Raw genomic sequence first — 18,461 nt, forward strand, 5'->3', positions numbered from 1 at the left:
TGCGGGTCACGTGCGCGTCTCATGCTCTGAGAGCGGGGCGCAGGTCCAAAAGTACCAGGCTGGGCCTTCACACACCTCTCTCAGGGAAGGGTTTGGGGCGCACGTCTTAGGCTCTGAAACAATGGCGTGTGTCTAGGAGCACCAGCTGGGCCTTTGTGTATCTCTTAGAGGAGGAGGAGAGGCGCGCACATCTCAGGCTTTGTAGCAGTGCTCGCGCCTTCTGCCCTCTGGCATGGGTCCCATCCCCTCACAGTTGCCAGACCCCACACAATCTCGGGTGCTCTGGTGGCTCAGGGTCCAAGACTTGGTTTCTCCGCTGCACTCTCTCTGGCTCAGCGCCAGAGGAGGCTGTCCTGGGACCGGGGAATTAACCCTTAAGCTAGCCCCAGTGTCCCTAGCCACCCTGATTACCACAATTTCCCCCCCACGATCCTTTGCTCTTTTGGAGTGCTTTCAACCAGTCTCCAAGTTAATGCTGGTCCCCAGATGCAGGGCATTCTCGCTCATATTAGGTGTATTACTTTCCAACCCATCGCCTCTGGTGGCTCCCTCCCCCTTTTGTTTATCTTCCGATATCAGTCCGCCGTTCCCCTGCCTCCGCTTAACCTGCCTTCTGGCATCTTCTGCCCCTGTAGAGATCCAGACGTGTATAATTCTGATCTCAGGCTAATTTCATGGGTGATCGGAGTTCTTTGGTAGGTAATCAGCTCACTTTAGGGTACAGGTTGAAAAGGCGCCTCCTCCTACTTCCCCGCCATCTTGGCCCCCTGACAAATTACTTTTTAAACCAAAAACTGTACTAAGAGATGTAGATGTAGATGTATCATACTTAAAGGGTCTATTCAACAAGAAGATCTAGGAGTTGTATGTATCTATGCACCTAACATGGGAGCACCCAGTTGTATAAACCAATTAATAACCAACGTAAAGATACATCAATAATAGTACATTAATAGCAAAGACCTCAACACTCCATTCACAACAATGGATGGATAACTAAGCAGAAGATCAACAAAAAAATCACTACTTTGAATGAAACATTGGGCCAGATGGACTTCGCAGAAATATACAGAACATTACATCCTAAAACAACAGAATATTCATTCTTCTCAAGTACACATGGAACTCTCTCCAGAACAGATCACATAACTAGGTCACAAATCAGGTCTTAACTGATATCAAAAGATTGGGATTATTCCCTGCATATTTTCAGATCAAAATGCCCTGAACTGGAAATCAATCACAGGAAGAAGTTTGGAAGGAACTCAATCACTTGGAAGTTAAAGAGCATCCTGCTAAAGACTGATTCTATTAACCAGGAAATTAAAGAAAAAAAGAAAAAAAACCACAAGTCATTGAAACTAATGAGAATGAAAACACACTGGGCCAAAACCAGTGGGATACTGCAAAGGAATTCCTAAGAGGGAAATACGTAGCCATTCAAGTCTCTCAAAAAACTAGAAAAATCCCAAGTGCACAAGCTAACCTTACACCTAATGGACCTGGAGAAACAATGTCAAACCATGCCAAAAGCAAGCAGTAGCACATGAATAATAAAGGTTAGAGCAGAAATCAATGAAATATAAACCAGAAAAATAGTAGAACAGAACAACGAAACTAGAAGCTGGTTCTCTGAAAGAATTAACAAGCTCTGTAAACCTCTCACCAGACTTATTTAAAAGAAAAGGGAAAGGACCCAAATTAGTTAAGTCTTGAATGAAAGTGGAGCCATCAGGACTGACACCAAGGAAATAGAAACAAGTATGAGAAATTATTACCAGCAACTATATGCCAACAAATTAAGCTATCTAGAAGAAATGGATGCATTTCTAGAAACTTAAAAACTACCAAGAATGGAACAGGAAGAAACAATCTGAACAGACTCATAAGCAGGAAGGAAATTGAGGCAGTAACCATAAAACCCCCAAAACACAAGAGTCCAGGACCACATGGCTTCCCAGGGGAATTCTACTAAACTTTTTTAAAATTTTTTTATTTATTTTTTTAAATTTTTATTATGTTATGTTAGACACCATGCAGTACACCACTAGTTCTTGATATAGTGCTCCATGATTCATTGTTTGCATATAAAACTCAGAGTGCCATGCAATCCATGCCTTTCTTAATACCCACCACCAGGCTCATTCATCCCCCCACTGCCCTCCCTTCATAATCCTCAGTTGGTTTCCCAGAGTCCATAGTTTCTCATGGTTCATCTCCTACTCCAATTATCCCCCTTTCATTTATCCTTTCCTTCTCCTAATGTCTTCCATGCTATTCCTTATGTTCCACAAATAAGTGAAACCATATGATAATTTACTCTCTCAGCTTGATTTATTTCACTCAGTATAATCTCCAACAGTCCCATCCATGTTGATGCAAATGTTGGGTATTCATCGTTTCTGATGGGTGAGTAATATACTATTGTGTATATGGCCCACATCTTCTTTATCCATTCATCTGTTGAAGGGCATCTCGTCACCTTCTCAGTTTGGCTATTGTGGACATTGCTGCTATGAACACGGGGGTGCATATGACCCTTGTTTTCATGACCTCTGTCTTTTTGGGGTAAATACCCAATAGTGCAATTGCCAGGTCATAAGGTAGATCTATTTTTTTTTTAATTTTAACTTATTATTTATTTATTTTTTTAAATTTCTTTTCAGTGTTACAAAGTTCATTGTTTATGTACCATGCAATACGTGCCCTCCCTCATACCCACCACCAGGAGCACCCAACCTCCCACCCTCTCCTCTTCAGAACCCTCAGATTGTTTTTCAGAGTCCACAGTTTCTCATGGTTTGTTTTGATGAATCTCCATAGTTTTCCAAAGTGGCTGCACCAACTTGCATTCCCACCAATAGTGTAAGAGGGTTCCCAGCCTTTCTCCACATCCTCTCTGACATTTGTTGTTTCTTGCCTTGTTAATTTTTTTTTCCATTCTAACTGGTGTAAGGTGGTATCTCAATGTGGTTTTGATTTGAATTTCCCTGATGGCTAATGATGAAGATCATTTTTGTTATGTCTGCTAGCCATTTATATGTGTTCATTGGAGAAGTGTCTGTTCATTTCTTGTGCCCATTTTTTTTACTTGATTATCTGTTTTTTGGGTGTTGAATTTGAGAAGCTCTTTGTAGATCTTGGATATCAGCCCTTGGTCAATAAACCTCTCACCAGACTTATCCAAAAGAAAAGAGAAAGGACCCAAATCAATAAAACCATGAATGAAAGGGAAAAGATCCCAACTAACACCAAGAAAATAAAAACAATTTTTAGAAATTATTACCAGCAACTGTATTCTAATTAAGCAATCTGGAAGAAATGGATGTATTCCTGGAAACATATAAACTGCCAAGACTTGAAACAATCTGGGTAGACCAGTAACCAGCAAGGAAACTGAAACAGTAATCAAAAACAAAAACAAAAATACAATGGTCCAGGTCAGCTTCCCAGGGGAATTCTACCAAACACTTAGAGAAGAAATCATACCTATTCTACTGAAGCTGTTTCACAAAAATAGAAATAGAGGGACAACTTCCAAACTCTTTCTATGAGGCCAGCATTACCCTGATACCCAAACCGGACAAAGACCCCATTAAAAAGGAGAATTAAGGACCAATCTTCCTGTGAATTTGGATTCCAAAATACTCAAGAAGTTCTTAGCCAAGAGGACTCAACAGTGCATTGAAAGGATTATTCACCATGACTAGGTGGAAGTTAATTTTGGGATGCAATGGTAGTGGTTCAACATTCACAAATCAATCATTGTCATAGAGCACATTGATAAAATAAAAGATAAGAATTATATGATCCTCTCAGTTGTTGTAGAAAATTCATTTGACAAAATATATCATCTTTTCCTGATTAAAATTCCTCAGGGTGTAGTGATAGAGGGAACATACCTCAATATTATAAAAACCATCTATGAAAAGGCCATAGTGAATATCATTCTCAGTGGGGAAAAATTTAGAGCCTTTCCTTTAAGGTCAGGAACACAACAGGGATACCCACTCTTCACCATTATTGTTCAACATAGTACTAGAAGTCCTAACCCCGGCAATCAGACAGCAAAGATAAATCAAAGGCGTTCAAATTGGTAAAGAAGAAGTCAAAATCTCTCTTCTTACAGATGATATCCTACTTTATGTGGAAAAGCCAAAAGACTCCACCCCCAAATTACTACAACTCCTACATCAATCAGTAATGTGGTAAGATACACAATCAATGCACAGAAGTCAGTGGCATTTCAATACACTAACAATGTAATTGAGGAAAAAGAAATTAAGGAATCAGCTCCTTTTACAATAGCACCAAAAACAATAAAATACCTAGGAATAAACCTAATCAAAGAGGTCAAGGATCTATATAAATTGCAGAACACCTATGAAAGAAATTGAGAAGACAAAAAGAGACGGAAAAACTTTCCATGCTCATGGCTTGGAACAGTAAACACTGTTAAAATGTCTCTGTTGCCCAGAGTAATCTACACACCCAGTGCAATCCTCATCAAAATACCATCAACATTTTTCACAGAGCTGGAACAAACAATCCTAAAATTAGTATGGAACCAGAAAAGACCCCAAATCACCAGGAGCATGTTGAAAAAGAAAACCAAAGCTTAGGGCATTATGATGCCTGATTTCAAGCTACATTACAAATTCGTGATCATTAAGAAAGCATGGTATTGGCAAAAGAAGTAACAGACTTATTTATTAGTGTAACAGAATAGAGATCCCAGATATGGACCCTTAACTCTATGGTCAAACTCTCTTCAACAAATCAGGAATGAACATCCCATTGATAAAAGGCAGTCTCTTCAATAAATGGTGCTAGGAAACCTGGACAGCCACATGCGGAAGAATGAAACTGAACCATTTTCTTACATCATACATAGAGATAAATTCAAAATGGTTGGAAGACCTCAATGTAAGACAGGAGTCCATCAAACTCCTAGAGGAGAACATAGGCAGTAACCTATTTGACATCGACTGCATTCACTTCTTTCAAGACTTGTCTCTAAAGGCGAGGGAAACAAAAACAAAAATGAACTCTTAGACCACATCAAGATAAAAAGCTTTCTCGCAGCAATGGAAACAGTCAACAAAAGAAAGAGGCAACCCACAGAATGGGAGAAGATACTTGCAAATGACATTCCAAACAAAAGGCTGGTATTTAAAATCTATAATTTTTTCAAACTCAACACCCAAAAAACAAATAATCCAGTTAAAAAATGGTCAGAAGACATGAATAGATACTTCTCCAAAGAAGACATACAGTATCCGTAGTGTAGTGGTTATCACATTTGCCTGACAAAGAAGACATACAAATGGCTAATAGGCTCATGAAAAAATGTTACATATCAGTAGCCATCAGGGAAATTCAAATCAAAACCTCAGTGAGATACCATCTTGCACCAGTTAGAATAGCTAAAATTTGCAAGACTGTTAACAACAAATGTTGATGAGAATGTGGAGAAAGAGGACCCCTCTTACACTGTTGGTGGAAATGCAAGCTGGTGCAGCCACTCTGGAAAAGAGTATAAAGGTTCCTCAAGACATTATGACCCAGCAATTGCAGTACTAGATATTTAGCTAAAGATATAGATGTAGTGAAAAGAAGGGGCACCTGAACCCCAGAGTTCACAGCAGCAATGTCTACTATAGCCAAACTGTGGAAGGAGCCTAGATGTCATTCAACAGATGAATGGAGTAAGAAGATGTGATTCATGTGAAATATTGCTCAGCCATCAGAAAAGAGGAATACGTACCATTTACATCTACATGGATGTAACTGAAGGGGATTGTGCTAAATGAAATAAGTCAAGCAGAGAAAGACATATTGTCATATGGTTTCACTCTTATGTGGAACAGAAGGAAGAGTGTGGAGGACCACAGGGGAAGGGAGGAGAAACTGAATGGTAAGAAATCAGAGAAGGGGACAAACCATGAAAGACTCTGGACTCCTGGAACCAAACTGAGGGGTACAGAATGGAGTAGGGTGCAGGGTTGGGGTAACTAGGTGGTGACTATTGAGGTGGTCTTGTGTTGTGAAGACCAGTGGATGTTATACACAACTAATGAATCATTGAACACACCATCAAAAACTAATGATGTAGTAAATGTTGGCTAACTGAACATAATAAAAAACAATAGAAAACAAAGTCAAAAAAGAATAAGAAGAAGAACAAAAACAGATGGCAATAAGCATTCCTCCACCTCAAAGAATAAACCCCCTCATTTGTGGACACCAAAAACAAAAACAAAAACAAAAAAAAAAAAACAGACAAACACAAAAATAGAAGTTGGTGAATTTAAGAATGTAGTTGAAACCAGAAAAAAAGGTAAAGAGAGAGAAAGAAATGAAAAATTTTATCCTGAAGGTTAAACGAGTCATGAGGAAACCCTGGGGTTCAATATACTATTTTACCATGGCGCTGGAGTTTTACCGTATTGTGGTATCCATAAGCTTTTCATTCATCTGTTCTTCCAGTCAGTCTTCTGGGGAAGGAGCTTGCTGTGCTGGCTCTCAGAATCTTTGCCTGAGCGTATTTGTCCCACCCTTTGTCAGAGGGATGTGCTCAATTTAAGCTGGTCATTTGTAAGGCTTTTTTCCCCTGGAGGCTTTCCATGCCTCTTCAGAATCAGAGCAAACATGGCCAGCCCAGAGCCATAAGATCGCAGTGCCCCCTCTTCAATAAACCCTCCAGGTCAAAGGGTCTCCACTTCTGTGTGGCACAAACTCCTCAGACTCTTGGGGTTCATGACCACTGCAATCCTCCTGCTGGGGGGAGGGGAGCAGGGACCTACTGTTGTTACCATGCTTTGCATCTTTGCGACTTTGAGTGGTTGTGGGCTCACACACACACCCTGCTCTTCAAGGTCATGGCTGGGTGCTGCTCTGTGGTCCTTTCGGGGCCACCAGTGCCCTGAGAGCTGTTGCCCAGTCCTGGGTGCAGCCATTTTGTCCCTCCCAGGGGATGGTAAATGGCCTGCAGGTTCCAGTCCTTTTCAGGGTGCTCAGGCAAACAGCAGTCTCCCTACTGTCTGTCTCACAATTTATGGCAGCCTGAGCTGAAAGTCCCTCCTAGGCTCAGTGACCATAATAATTTTTTCCTCTCCGCTGCTTGGGCACTGTATCAGTTCCAGCCCTCCCATTCCTTCTGCATCTCCTGGGATCCTGAGACCACAATGATCCACCTAGATTTCTGCCCTTTTCATCCCCTGACCTCCTTTCAGAAAGGGATGTCTCTCACTGGAGCAGATTTCTTAGGGTTCCAATTTTGCACTCTGATGTTATAGCACTTTCTGGTATCCAGCTTATATAGCCTCCCTGCCCCCTTGTGTTTATCTTCTGATATTTCCCCATAGATTCATGACTGCACCACCAGCCTTGCAAAAAGCAATTGTTTTTCTGCTTGTAGAGTTCCAGATAAATTTTCTTGCCATTTCAGGCTGAATTCATGGGTGTTTGGAATGGTTTGCTAGATATCCAGCGAAATTCGAGGGACCAGATGAAAGAAACCAGGCCCCTTACTCCTCTGCCATCTTGCCTCCCTTCTCATTCAATGTAATTATTGATGGATGTATATTTATTGCCATTCTATTACTTGTTTTCTCATTTCTGGAGGTTTTCTCTCATCTTATCTTTGTCACATTGGTGACAAATTGTTACCTTTGCACCCAAAGTGCCCTCTTTAATATTTCTTGCAGGACTGGTTTAGTGGTCACAATTTCCTTTAGATTTAGATTTTGTTTGTCTGGTAAACTGTTTCTCTCTCTTTCTATTCTGAATGACAGCCTTGTTGGATAGAGCATCCTTGGCTGTGGATCTTTCCCATTCAGCACTTTGAATATATTCTACTCCATTCTTATTTGGAAAGTTTCTTTGGGAAATCTCCAACTAAATTTATGAGTTTTTCCTTGTAAGTTAAGGGCTTCCGCTTTTAAGATTTATTTCTTTATCACTAAATTTTCAAATCTAATTGCAATATGTCTTGGTGTTGGCCTGCTTCTGTTAATTATGATAGGAGTTGTCTGTGCCTCCCAGATCTAGATTTTTGTTTCCCCCTCCAGATCAGGGACATTTTCAGTGGTTATTTCTTCAGATAAATTCTCTGTCTCTTTTTCTTTCTCTTCTTCTGGGACTCTTATTATACAAATGTTACTACATTTGATGGTCAGTGACTTCCATGTGTCTGTTCTCATACTGCATAATTTTTCTGTCTTTCCTCTTTAGTGTCATTACTTTCCTTTGTCTGTCTTCTTGGTCACTAATTCATTCATTTGCTTCTTCCAGCCTGGTGTTCATTGCATGAAGCCTGTTTACGAATCTTGTTTATTGAACTCTTTGTCTCTAATCAATTCTTTTATCTATTTTCTGTGTTAAGGGTCTAACTAATGTCTTCTATTCTTTTCTCAAGCCCACTGAGTATCCTTATGGTTGTCATTTAAAATTCTCCATCAGTTGTTTATATCAGCATTATCAACAATAGCCAAATTATGAAAGAGTCCAAATGACTTATGAATTGATAAAGATGATGTGCTATACATATATGTGTGTATTTTATGTGTATATACACATATGTGGGTGTGTTGTATACATTGGAATATTACTCAGCCTTCAAACTTTGCCGCTGCTGACATTGTGGGTGGATCTAGAGAGTATTATGCTAAGTGAAATAAGTTAGTCAGAGAGAAAAATACCATGACTTCACTCATATGTGGAATTTCAGAAACAAAAGAGATGAATATAGTTGGATGACAGAGAGGCAAATTATGAAACAAATACTTAACTACAGAGAGCAAACAGGATTACTGGAAAGGACATTCATGGGGGATGTGTTAAATAGGTGATGGATATTAAGGAAGACATTTGTGATGAGCACTCTTTAGTTTATGTAAGTGATGAATTACCAAATTCTATACATAAAGCTAATATTACACTGTATGTTAACTGACTGGAATTTAGATAAGAACTTGAAGGAATAAAAATTCTCCATCAGGTATGTTACTTTTCTCTCTTTTGCTTATATCTCTGGTTATGGCCTTGTTTTTTTCATTTGGGATAAATTCTTTCTTTGCGTTTTGTCAAAGTCTCTGTATTTTTCTCTGAGCTATGTTAAGGCAGATATGCCTCCTGCTTCTGAAAGTAAGGCCTTGTGAAGAAAAAGCCATGTAGTGCCCAGAGCATGGTGCTTCAGGGAGTTTCTCTGATGTGTGCCGCATGTTTACTGCTTTTGTGTTTTGGCTGCTTTATCCTTTAGGGCAGTTGGCAGAGGTTCTCTGTGCCTGCTGTGAGCAGTGTTTGGACTCTGGCCTGAGCATGGTTTGTTTCAACTAAGTGTGTTGTGTTCTGCTAATCAAATGAGTTTTGCCATCACCTCCGCCATAGCTGAGGCCCTGCAGAACTCTCTGTTTGGGAGACATGGCATGGGTGGGGGTTATGCTGTCTTCTGGGGGATGGGCCGACCATGCTGGGACTGAGGCAAGTTTGAGAAGTGCAGTCACACCAGAGTGGAAGGTGGTGGAGACTGGTGTATGCAAGCTATGCAGCCAGTTTGGGCACTGCTCTGCTTTTCCCAAGTGGCTCTGTGTTTATGCTGAGGGGTGAGGTTGGGAAATGGTGCCGCTCAGCTCCTGTGTTTCTGAAGAGGTGTCCTTGTGAACACTGCCTCTTACAGACATGCTCCAAGAAGAAGAAATAATGTCCCCACTGTGTGCCTCAGGTGCTCTTCAGATTGTTGTGTCCATGCTCTCTGCCCCTGTGTTGTTTGCTTGCCTTCTCTTCAAGCAGAGCCTACTGCCCTCTGGGCTTTATTCCATCCAAACCCACTAACATTTAAACTTCAGGCTTTAAGCCCATCTGGTTGCAAGAACTCACCAAATTTAGCCCCTCTCTTTTTCCAAGCCAGTGGCTTTAGGGAAACATTCTTGTTGTGTGTTCCCCTGTGTGCCCCCCTACCCCGCCATATCACCCTTCTCTGTGACTGTAGATCCTTCCCTTCTACATCCCCCATGATCTGTTTCTCCCTTAAACCATATATCCACACTTTCTACCTGCTTTGATGTGGCCTCTTATCTCTCTTTAGTTTTGGAGTTTGTTCTGTCAGAATTTAGATCAACTTCTGGAGTATTTAGAATGATTTGATAGTTATCTAAGTGTGTTCATGGGACGAGGGAAGCCTAGGGTTCTCCTACTGTGCCACCATCTATCTCTCCAAGCTTACTGTAGTATATTTTTAACTTCAGTTACTGAGTTTTTCACTGCTGATTGATTTTTTTTATCTTTTCTATCTCTTTTTGAGGATCTCACTGAGATCCTCCACTCTTCTTAAGTCCAGTGAGTATCTTTATGACCATTACTTCAAATTCTCCATTAAACATATTGCCTATCTAGATTTCATTTAGCTCTCTTGGTGGTTTTTTTTTTCAAAGATTTTTATTCATCCATTTGACAGAGAGAGATCACAAGTAGGCAGAGAGGGTAGGCAGAGAGGCAGGCAGAGGGAGAGAGAGGAGGAAGCAGGCTCCCCGCGGAGCAGAGAGCCCGATGCGGGACTCGACCCCAGGACCCCGAGACCATGACCTGAGCTGAAGGCAGCGGCCCAACCCACTGAGCCACCCAGGCGCCCTCTTGGTGTGTTTTTTTTCTTGTTCTTTCATTTGGGCCACATTCCTCTGCCTCCTCTTTTTATGTAACTCTCTGCATCTGTTTCTTTGTTTTAAGAAAGTCTTCTTATGTGCTTGTGTTCCCTGCTTTTCAAAATAGTGGCTTTATGAAGAAGTCCTGTAGTACCCTATAGCACAATATCCACTGTTCACTAGGACCTGGTGATTTAGGAGTATCTCCTATGTGTGTTGCTGCACTCTACTTTTGTAGATTAGCTGTGTTTGCCTTCAGACCCGTGTTTCACAGGGGCTCTGTTTGCCTGCTGTGGACTAGATTTATTCCCTGGTATATTGTATGGAGCCAGCCTAGGGACCCCTTGGGCTTGAATTTGTTCCAGCCAGATGTTTGCCAGACTTGTGGTTGCAGCAAACTACAGGGTGCTCTTCCTGTGTTGTTCCCTGAGAGGCTTTCACTGATGGGTGAGGACTGCAGTCAATCCAGGTGACTACCCCCAGTCCACTGCTGGGGCTTTTCTCCTTAGAGTGCTGCTTGGCACCTTTGGGGCTGGTTGCAGAATGTGACACTTGTGGTGTGGCTTTGGATAAACCCTAAATTTATTATGCTGAGTAGAGTGGGTTGAGTGAGGTATATCCAAAAGAGAATGCTAGGGTATGTTGCACTCTTAGGAAATTTTGCCCTTGTCTGCTTATGGGTGGTGACCTGGTGCTGCTTTGGAGAACTCCTGTGGAGAGCAGGTTGGATGAAGCAGGTCAGTATGAAAGCATGGAAGTATAGAACATTGCTAGCAGGCAAGTTGGAAAGTGTTTGTGCTGGTTCCTCCAGGTGTCTGTGCATGTAGGCTGGGTGTTGATGGAAAAAATGGCTCCTGCCAGTGCTTTCCTTTTGGAGAAGTCTCTAAAGACTCTTGCCTCTCCTACACATGTTCTGAGATTAGTAAACAAATCTCCTTCCCATATACTATGCAGGTATTTTTCGAAACTAATGCTCCTATACTTTATGTTAGTGGGATTGTTTGTTATGTTATTTCTTTAAGGGTGGGGACTCAGTTTCTTATTCTCCTCATATTCTCCCAGAGCTGACCCTACTGATTTTTAAAGTTTCTGTAAAATTCCTGGTGTTAAGCTTCATTGACTATAAAAACTCTCAAAGTTAAGCCCCTCTGGTTTATTTTTTTAAAGATTTTATTTATTTATTTGACAGATCACAAGTAGGCAGAGAGGCAGGCAGAGAGAGAGAGGGGGAAGCAGGCTCCCCACTGAGCAGAGAGCCCCGATGCAGGGCTCGATCCCAGGACCTTGGGATCATGACCTGAGCTGAAGGCAGAGGCCCCAACCCACTGAGCCACCCAGGCGCCCCAAGCCCCTCTGTTTTTCAAAGCCAAATGTTATACTGATTTGTCTTCCCAGCTGGGGGTGCCTGGTGTGGGGTCTTCTCCTTTCCCTTCTCTGTACTTGCACTGCTCCTCTTTCCCCTGGTCAGTCTCATAGGTCACTTTGTTTCATGACCAGTTCTGTGCCCTTCCTACTATTTTTGATGTTCTTCCAGTCTTCAGGTTGTGTTCTGAGTTACTTAAACTGATGTGGGTGTTACATAGGTGGATCTGTGGGGTGAGTTAGGTTTAGGATCCTCCTACTCTGCCATCCTCCCCAGAAGTCCTTCCTATACTACTTTAGATTGATCATTTTTAAAAGGAACACATGATATACTCAAGTTCTTGGTAATCTTCCTTCCTGATGTGTTATCACTTAATTTCAGTGTTTTGTTTTTCTTGGAAGTGCACCAACTTTTCTTGCATTGATTTCATGTAAGTTTTCTACTATTGCCTTAACAAATTTATCACAAGTGTAGGGGCTTAAAACAATACCTGCACTGTTTTACCATTGCGTATGTCAGAAATCTGGTTACAGGTCTCACTGGATGAAAATCAAGGTATTGGCAAGCTGCATTCCTTTCTAGAGGGTCTGGGGAAAATTCATGACTTACTCATTTGGTTATTGGCAGAACTCAATTTCTTATTACTGTAAGTCTAGAATTTCTGTTTCCTTGCTAGCCATAAACTGAGGACTGTTCTCGGTTTCAAGAGTTCACCTTCATTCTTTGGTCCATTGCATCTTTTTTCCATCATCAGAGCGAACAACAGATCTCCTTTTACCATAGAATTTCTCTACTTTATTTTTTCTTATTTCTGAGAGATATTTTGGAAATTTATATCACCTAGGATGTATGTATATGTTTGAAAAACATTGCACAAATATATATATATATAATATATATATTTACACTATATGTATACACACACACACTATATATATATATATATATATATATACTAAAAGAATGTGAAGTTATTTTTCTTTTAAAAATAATGGTTATATGACTCAGTTTTGAGGGAAAAAATAGGGAACAAAGGCATTTTTATATTGTTAAAAGACAATTTTTTCTGAAATCACAGAATCTGTGTTCAAATATGATTTCTTCATTTTCTGATTATAAGACCTGAGGCGTTGAACTTTTGAGTCCAATTTTCACTTCTATAAATGAGGATAATGAATACCTGTCACAGTTGATTTATAGGTTATGACTATTAAGTGACATAAATAATTTTTTTAAAAAGCTATGTGCATGTAATGATATATTAAAATGAACCCATTATAATTTTAATTTTGGCAGAGGTCCCAAATTGATGCATCATCTCCTCTAAGCTACCAAAGTCAGCCATGACACCATCACACTTGACCTGCAAAAAAGTGAAAGAAAAAATTTTTCTATTATCCTCAACTGCAAAGATATATAAAATTATTCTCATGGAAATAAGTAAATGAAATAAATAATAAATGAAATAAATAAATAAATAAATAATGAATCCATAGTGTCCTCATGGATAAGAGATGCAAAGATTTTTCTACATATGGAATGTATGTACCCCACACCCTCTAATAAGGATGGGTATTGATGGGGTTTTTAATCCTCATCTCACAATTTTTTTCATCTTTATTGGTGTTTGATTGACAAATAAAATTATAAGATATTTAAATTGTACCTTATGGTGATTTGGTATACATATACATTTTGAAAAGATTTCCACCATCTTGTTAATTAAGACACCCATCACCTCCCATATATTTATTGGGTCGTTTTGGTGAGAACATTTAAGTTCTACTCTCTTAGCAAATTTCAATTATACAGTACATTGTTATCAACTATAATCATCATGTTTTACATTTAATCTTCAGACCTTGTTCATCTTATAGTTCAAAGGTTGTACCCTTTGACCCACCTCTTCCTATTTCCCCCAGTTCCCAATCCCTGGCAACTAATTTTATAATTTTTGTTTCTAGGAGTTTGACTTTTTTTTTTTTTTTTTTTTTAGATTCCACATATAAATGACAACAAGCAGTATTTGTCTTTGTCTGGCTTATTTCACTTAGCATAATGCCCTCAAGGTTCATCCACATTGTCAAAATGGCAAAGTTTCCTTCTTTCTCATGACCAAATATTTATATGTATGTGTATTTATGTATCTGTGTATGTATTATGTCTTCTTTAGCCTTTTGACTGATTGACACTTGTTATTTCTGTATCTTGGCTATGATGAATAAAGCTGCAGTGAACACTGGAGTGCAGCTGTCCCTTCAGTATTCTGTTTTCACTACCTTTGGATATGTACCTGTAAGTTTTCATTTTCTTTTCTCTTTTCTTTTTGTCTTTACATCTCTCTCTGACTCAGCTGGGGAAAAAAAATCCTCTGCTTTTAAGGAATTATGCTGTTACTCTGTGTGCAGCCAGGTAATCCAGAATAATCTCCCCCATCTCAAGTCCCTTTTCTTTTTTTTTTTTTTTCAATTTATTTATTTTCAGAAAAACATTATTCATTATTTTTTCACCACACCCAGTGCTCCATGCAAGCCGTGCCCTCTATAATACCCACCACCTGGTACCCCAACCTCCCACCCCCCCGCCACTTCAAACCCCTCAGACTGTTTTTCAGAGTCCATAGTCTCTCATGGTTCACCTCCCCTTCCAATTTACCCAAATTCCCTACTCCTCTCTAACGCCCCTTGTCCTCCATGCTATTTGTTATGCTCCACAAATAAGTGAAACCATATGATAATTGACTCTCTCTGCTTGACTGATTTCACTCAGCATAATCTCTTCCAGTCCCGTCCATGTTGCTACAAAAGTTGGGTATTCATCCTTTCTGATGGAGGCATAATACTCCATAGTGTATATGGACCACATCTTCCTTATCCATTCATCCGTTGAAGGGCATCTTGGTTCTTTCCATAGTTTGGCGACTGTGGCCATTGCTGCTATAAACATTGGGGTACAGATGGCCCTTCTTTTCACGACATCTGTGTCTTTGGGGTAAATACCCAGGAGTGCAATTGCAGGGTCATAGGGAAGTTCTATTTTTAATTTCTTGAGCAATCTCCACACTGTTCTCCAAAGAGGCTGCACCAACTTGCATTCCCACCAACAGTGGAAGAGGGTTCCCCTTTCTCCACATCCTCTCCAACACATGTTGTTTCCTGTTTTGTTAATTTTGGCCATTCTAACTGGTGTAAGGTGATATCTCAATGTGGTTTTAATTTGAATCTCCCTGAGGGCTAATGATGATGAGCATTTTTTCATGTGTCTGATAGCCATTTGTATGTCTTGATTGGAGAAGTGTCTGTTCATATCTTCTGCCCATTTTTTGATGTGTTTGTCTGTTTCATGTGGGTTGAGTTTGAGGAGTTCATTATAGATCCTGGATATCAACCTTTTGTCTGTACTGTCATTTGCAAATATATTCTCCCATTCCGTGGGTTGCCTCTGTTTTTTTGCCAAGTCCCTTTTCTTAATCACATCATCAAAGTTCTTTTTTCCATGTAAGGAACATAGTAGTTGTAGGTTCTGGGAATTAGGGTGTGGCCATTTTTGGGTAGTCATCATTATGCTTACCTTTGGGTAGTCATCATTCAGCCTTTTCTTGTTGAAGGATGAAGATGGTTGGTGTGCAGATCTACACATCATATGATTTTCCTAGATCAGAGAGATGAAGCTAGATAAGCAAGTTGGAGCTTGAAACTTGTATTCCATGCTAGGTAGGTTTGAAATAAATCTAGGAAATGGAAAGTCATTGAAGATTTTTTTTAAGGAGGGTAGTATATTCACATTCATGTTTTATATAGATTATACTAGTGAGCCTATGGAAAATGGTGTAGAAGGTGTTTGGGGTAAGAAGATCATTTACGATGTTTTTGTAATAATCTTGACAAGTAATGATAAAAGCCTGAAGTCAGTCAGTCATAGTTGGGATGGATCACAGAGGAATGGATTTGAGAAAGTTTAAGGAAATATTACTGATTAGTTGATATAATCAACTAGGGATCAACTAGAAAAACAGAACTAGTAAGAGATATTAAAAATGTTTCGAGGAATTGGCTTATGTGATTGCAGGGACTGACTAGGCAAGTCTGAAATACATAGAACAGTCTCTCAGGAATGCAGACTGAAATTTTTCAGCATGGCCTGAAGCTAGTGTTCAGAGATAAAGTTTCTTCAGGGAAGCCCCATTTTGCTCTTAAGACCTATCAGCTGATTGAATTATTTCCGCCACAATATATGGGATAATTTCCTTTACTTAAGTGATATCACAGACATTAATTACATGTACCAAATGGCTTTACAGCAGCAGCTAGATGAGTGCTTGATTGAATAATTGGGGTATCTAGTCTAGCCAAGTTTACTTATAAAAGACCGTCACTGATCAATGGAGGCCAGTGGGGACGGAATAATAGGGAATGACTCAAGTATCTGGCATGAGTATTAAGTGAGATCACTAATATCGATAGAGAATACAAGAGAAGGAGCAGGTTTTCAACACTTTTAGTAAACTTTTAGTAAAGTTAAATAAAAAAAAAACTTTTAGTAAAGTTTTGATATTGCAAGAAAGGTTTCAACCAGATAAATACATTTAGAAGCCATCAGGTAAAAGTGATAGTTGAACCAGGGGACTAAATTAAATAATCTACAAGAGGACATATATAGGGAAAAGTTATGAGGAGGAAATTCTGAGGACCACCAACATTTAAGAATTATCTAGAAAAAAAATTTAGAAAAATAGGATGAAGAGAGAACCCAGAAGTGTTTGATGCCCAGTTCTAAGAAAAATGTAGTGAACAGCAGCATTATAGATACTAGAAGGTTCAATAAGTTTAGCTCAATGAGAAAAAAATCCATTAATTTGTGAATTAAGTTCATTAGTGAATTTAGCATGAACAGTTTCAGTGTTGTTAGAACAGAAGCAATACTGCAGTGGGTTGAAGAATGACTAGAAGGGGAGTGTCTGGGTGGCTCAGTCATTAAGTATCTGCCTTTGGCTCGGGTCATGATCCCAGGGTCTTAGGATCAAGGGAGCCTGCTTCTCTGTCTCCCACTCCCCCTGCTTGTGTCCCCTCTTTCGCTGTGTCTTTCTCTGTCAAACAAATAAATTTTAAAAATCTTAAAAAAAAAGAATGACTAGAAGGTGTCAAATTGAAGCCAATATAGATCACCCAGAGATGTGTAGATAAGGAGGAAAGATACAAAGTGAATGATATAAGAAAATGGATAATAATTATAAGAGGATTAAGTGCCAAGGAAGGATGTTAAAAATGGCAGAAACTTGAGAAAGTTTATTGGCAAACAGTAAGAAGAAAGGAGGGAGAGGTTGGTGTTCTAGAAGAGAAGAAAATTCCTAATAACTGAGAAAGAAAATAAATAACCCAGTTATTAAACAGGGATGCAATACTAAGGAAAGTCTTGTCTTCTTCTTTGCATGAGAATAAAGTAGTGGCTGTCAATTATGGTAGTATAAACCCAAGGAGATGGTTTGAAAGTTTGTGAGAGGTTTTGTAGACTATCGTAATGATTGGAGAACTTCCTTGCCTATTATGAACAGGGTTTTGTGTCAGGATAGGCTTCACAGAAAAAAAAATAATTTTTCTATATCTCCTGTAACTTTTGATTATCCCATTGGTTGTCTATATAGATAAAAAAAGCCTGTTTGTATTGATCTAAGCCTTGAATCAAACTTCCATTTTATATACAAAGAAGAAAGTTTTTAGTATACAGACTTCTCCAGGAATGTATCTACCATGTAAATCAACATACAACCTTACTTTGTTTTGTTCAGAATGTTACAAAGAATGTTCATCATTTTGGAAAATCATTTTACCTACAAAAATACTGCTCTTGGTTATTTGAAATAATAGTAATAACAGACCTGTACCAGTCAGCATTCATAGCTATTACATTTATAAGCATTCTCTGTATATTTGCCTACATATCTTTTAGTTTTGTCATGCCCCAGCATTTCCATGTTGAAATGCATTTTGATTCATCATAAACTACTTACTTTGTATTTCTCTTTCATGTTATATGTGTCATATATTTGGCATTATGTGTATTTTATTTCAGCATAGTAAAATAGGTATTAAAATGTTTAAGAAATAGGGTCAGATAGACTTGAGAACCACTAGCTTAGAGGAAAGAAGATAGGAATGGGCAAAAATGCTGAAAATTTTCATGTAGACATGCAGGAACTTGTTAGAATAGCTATGCATTATGCTTTATGGTAGAGGTTACCATAGCTCTGGTTGCCAGATTTTTAGCTTTTATCATGACTCTGTAGTATTTAAAATTCTCTCCTCTTTTTCTTTCTATGACGTCCTTCTTCTTCAGTTCTTCTCTTACATATCTGGGCTTCATTTCTGACTCCTTTTCTGAGTACTCCTCTGCCTGGATCTTTAGATTTGGTGATTTCTAAAGCTCCCTGTTTGAATTCTCAGTTCTGCTTGGCAGTCTCA

This window comes from Neovison vison, chromosome X (assembly GCF_020171115.1).
Source record: "Neovison vison isolate M4711 chromosome X, ASM_NN_V1, whole genome shotgun sequence".
In the NCBI taxonomy this organism is placed as follows: domain Eukaryota; kingdom Metazoa; phylum Chordata; class Mammalia; order Carnivora; family Mustelidae; genus Neogale; species Neogale vison.